This window comes from Cebus imitator, unplaced genomic scaffold (genome assembly GCF_001604975.1).
Source record: "Cebus imitator isolate Cc_AM_T3 unplaced genomic scaffold, Cebus_imitator-1.0 Scaffold656, whole genome shotgun sequence".
NCBI classification, from domain to species: domain Eukaryota; kingdom Metazoa; phylum Chordata; class Mammalia; order Primates; family Cebidae; genus Cebus; species Cebus imitator.
In genome coordinates, this window is record NW_016107971.1 from 660,483 (window position 1) to 665,462 (window position 4,980).

Here is a 4,980-nt window from a genome sequence, read left to right on the forward strand (position 1 = left end):
TTATATATAATAATATTTTATATATATAATATATATATCATGGTTGCAACATGATGTTTTTGAAACTCCTGCACTTCCCCTACATTTATCAGTTGGTATTTAGAATTCTACTGTAAGCAAGAAGGAATTAGTGCCCTTGTAAAAGAGGCCCAAGGGAGCTTGTTTGCCTCCTCCACGATTTGAGGACATAGCAAGAAAATGCTATCTATGAGAAAGACTCTTAAATGCTAATTCCCTAGTGCCTTGATCTTTGACTTCTCAGCCCCTAGAATTGTGAAAAATCAATTTCTTTTGTTTATAAGCTAAACAGTCTGTGGCGTTTTTGTTAGAGCAGCCCCAACAGACTAAGACACATCATTGCTGTTTTTTTCCATTGCATCGAATAAGCAATCTGTAGGGAGATATTTAAGACCATACAAGCATCCCGTTCATCATCAAACTCACCTTGGCTTTGCCTCAATTCCCTAGGCTCACGTGATCCTCCCACCTCAGCCTTCTGGGTAGCCGGGACTACAGATGTGTGCCACCTGTAGTGATAATTCTTGTCTAAGTAATCTTTCCTATTATGGATGCCAAATGATGCTTTTGAAATTCCTGCACTCCCCCTACATTTGTCACTTGGCATATTAGTTTTACTGTAATCAAGAACACTCGCTTTTCATCCATCCATCCATCCTTTCATCAATTTATTATCTGTGTGGACTTGTGGGTTCTTATTTTCTCCAATGGATTATAATTTCGTCTCCTTCTCCTCCTTCTCCTTTCCTTCTTCTTTGAGATGGAGTCTTGCTCTGTTAGCACAGGCTGGAGTGCAGTGGCATGAGTTTGGCTCACTGCAACCTCTGTTGCCCAGGGTTCAAGCAATTCTCCTTCTTCAGCTTCCCAAGTAGCTGGGATTACATAAATGTACCACCATGGCTGGCTAATTTTTGTATTTTTGGTAGAGACAGGGTTTCACCATGTTGGCCAGACTGGGCTCAAACTCCTGATCTCCTGCCTTGATCTCCCAAAGTGCTGGGATTACAGGTATGAGCCACCTGGCCAATTCTGTATCATTTTAGCGTTCAAATTGCCACACATGTGGCCAGTGGGAGCCCCCTGAAGCCAGGCTTCTCTTTCCTTTAACATGCCCCCATCACTTTTTACTTTTTTAAGTACTTTCTTACTTTATACATAATAAGCTATTCCAGGCTCATCTTGTACCTATCCTGCCACAGCTACCTATTTTGGAATTTCTCTGAGGGGTCGTGGTTCTTTTTATTTAGAAACCAAGGTATGCCAAAACCTAAAATGCAATAAAATAAATAAATGGGGAAAAAAAAAAAAAAAGAAAGTGCATATATTATCACCCCCCAAAAAAAAAAAAAAAAGAAACCAAGGTATGTGTACTGGGTATGCAAATTGCTCTGGAATATTTTTGCTTTTAGGCCTTTTGGGCTGAAAAACATATGCATGCAAATACACATACATATACCTGTATATTCATGTACATACTTATATAAATACATACACACCTAGATGAACATACATATACAAAACACACCATATAGTTTACTTATTTATTTTATTGTTTGCCCCTTACACAAAAATGTAAGCTTCACAAGGGAGGACATTTTGGTCAGTTTTGTTTGCTGTTGATTTTCTAATACAGGGAACAGTGTATAGCCAATGGAAAGCATTCAATAAATAGTTGTTGACTAAAAGACAATGAAGAAATAGCTCTAGCAGGCTAAATGACTTGTCAAATCCTCATAGCTGACAAATAGAATAACTCTTTTTTCTTTTAACCATGCTTGGAAGACTCCAAATAGGAGATAAATCTGGCTAGAATAGTATTAGTAGGTATCTTCATTGTGATTTTTCCACCTTTATTGTTTTTTCTGTCCTCTTCTATCTTCAGACCTCTGTCATTTGTATCTTGTCTTCTTACCCTCTGGGATTCATAATTTCAGGTGCTCAGTAGGTAGGAGTTGAAGGCAGAGGCTAGGTGGGCAGGCCTGGGGGTAGAAGAGGATCCCAGACCCACATTACCCAGCAGTGATGGCTGAGTTCCAGCCTGGTATGTGCCCTAGTGTGAAGATGGGAGGAGAGGGGGAAATGGTGGTGGTACCTGGAGCCAGCATTGTCACTGCTAACTGGTTTACTACTGTGTTCTCACCTAGCAGTAGCCCTGATGCTACCCAACGGATGATACTGGAAGCAGTGTTGGAGGTAACCGGAGAGAATGTGGACCCAGACGAGGTGAGTGAGGACCCAGCAGAGAGGAAGTCAACCTCTAGGAGCCCTGGTGTCATGGAAACTGGCCTTGCCACTCTATCTGTCCTCAAATGCTATAAATAGTCAGCTTCAGTATCAGTTATGGCCAGACCAGGCCAGCAGCACAGGCAAACCCTGAGAGGAAATAGATTGGTGGGGGAGGATGAAGTTACAGAGACAGAGCGTATGGGTGGAATGAGAGGGGGGTGACGGAAAGCCTTTGCCTGTCCCCACTGCATCCACATCAGATTACTGACATTCAGAGCCCTCCCCAGCAAAATTTCCAGCTTGTGCATCATCAATAATATTATTCCACCAGGCCATCCCACTCCCTTCCCACTACCTTGTTCATTCTGTCCCTGCTGCTTGTATGGCCGTTCTGCCTCCACAGTTGCTCATACTTTTAAAGTATGTTTCAAATACCATTTCCTCCATGGAGGAAACTGAAAAAGCCATCCCTGAAAGGATCTAGTCTAGTTCCTAGGTGCTGACACTTGGGCTGTGGGCATCCCTGCTAGTAGAGAAGGAAGATTTAGCCCTTTGGACCTCCATAAATTGCAGACCTGAAGGGTCTCCTGGGGTCCTAGGAAGTCCTCTGAATAACCTTCTGCTCTGTTACAAAGCCCTTCACATTCAACAGCTCTTCCCCTGCCTCTCCAGCCCTGCTCCTGCCTCCTTTGCCCTGTTACTTGGTTACTGAGTGATTTTAGGGAAGTCTCTTAGTCTCTGGGCCTGTTGCAGGCTGAATTTCCTGGTCCCAGAGACAGTTTTTCATGCAGGATGTTTATTAAAGAAGGTCCTCAGGCTCAACACCCGTGGAAGAAAGCAGCGGGGAGGAGGATGGATTGGGCAGAGGAAAAAAAGTTGCCATGTTAGCCTGACAGCCTTGACTGATTCCATGGGGATCTCTGCAGTCAAAATGTCCCATCAGAGTTGTCCCATGTTATGCCCATATGGCCAATCTTTCACCCCCACCCAGGTGATGTGTGACCCGTGCAGGCAGCCTAGGGAAGGTGTGCTTTTGGGAAAAGCTGCTCTGTAGTAGAGGTAGTCCCTAAAATAACTAAATGCTGAAGGATGTCTACTTCCTAGCACCTGGGACGGATTGGATCCTTTCATGAAGGGGGTTCTGTGCCGTGCCTCGGTGCCTCAGCCTTCTCCTTTGTGAAAAGTGCATGATGACACTTCACTGGGCTCTTGCTCCGATGAAATGCAATTGAAATGCATTGTAGAGTACTTAGTACATATTCTGACTTACAGTCACTGCTTTTTTTTTGTTTCATTTTGCTTTGTTTTTTCTGAGACAGAGTCTGTCACCCAAGCTGGAGTGCAGTGGCACGATCAAGGCTCAAGACAGCTTCAACCTCCTGGGCTCAAGCAATCCTCCTACCTCAGACTCCTGAGTAGCCCAGACTACAGGCATGTGCCACCACATCCAGCTACTTTGTATTTTTTGTAGAAATGAGGTCTTGCTATGTTGCCCAGGCTGGTCTTGAACTCTAGAGCTCAAGTGATCCTCTTGCCTCGGCCTCCCAAAGTGCTGGGATTACAGGTGTAAGCCACCGTGCCTGGCCTAATTCATTAGTATTAATATATGACATTGTCTTTTTTTTTTTTTTTTTTTTTAAATATAAGCATTGAATATGAGCCACCCTATCTATGATCCTGTTTTGGAATTTCTTCTTCTTTTGATATTCAAGGATGCTTGAGACATTGTGGCACAAGTTTCTCTCTGCTTTTGAGAGTACTGGTACCACCTGTCCAAGTGGAATGGGAACCAGGAGGAAGGTGGGTGACCTAGCTATGGCCTTTGGGCTCGCCCCTCAGTTCTTTTTCTATTAGGCACTCGGCAGGCCTCAGATGTGGCAGTTCATCTGCTCACACCTCACCAGTCCTGAGGGAATGCCAGCCAGGTCTGTGCCCAGGTAGGTGTCTTTGTGTCCAGACGCCCACGGAGCATGCTTTGTGCAATTGGAATCCCAGAGGCACCTAATCCCCAGTGGCCACTTCAAGATTTCCCAAGCCGGAGTGGAAAGCGGGAGAAAAGGATTGGGAGCTCAATTCCCTGATAAGTCGGTGGTGCCGGGAGAACCTCTCCCTGCCGGGTCTCGCAAGCAGACAGCTGCCTTGAGCGGCACTGCTGCGACTAGTTGTGGGAGGGGGGCTCCATCAAAGACGCGCAGACGCTGGGAGTGGGGTGACACAGGATAGCACCGGGCGGGTAAAGATGTCTCTGTTTTGCGAGGCTCTGAGCCTGAGTTTCAGTTGTTTTCACGGGAAAGAGAAGCAAGTTGCTTGTTTGATCAGGACGCCCGCGGCAGGCAGTTGCACCAGTTTGGAGATGTGAGAAGCCTGCACTATCCACGATCAGCCGCGGTGAAACCAGAGCTTCCGCTGGTTCTTTGGCTGGCTGGGTAGAGCCAGGCCTCACTTAGATCCCAGAGCCTACCTCCCAGTCAGGAGTCACATGCTCTTGCTTAGTCCCAGTAGGCCTCTGTTGAGCTACCTGGGCAAGTCCAGGACTTGTCCTGCAGAGTCAACTAGACTCATTGTAAAGCTGAGCACAATCCTAGACTCACTGTCTTTAAGAAAGGGGGCTGTTGTTCCAGGAAGCAGTCACCACACAGTGGCTTTAAAGCGTCCTGGCAATTGCACCCTGGGTGTGGGGGTTGCCAGCTCTGCAGAGGTCAGGCTGGGGAAGCCAGGGCAGCAACCAGTTCCCAC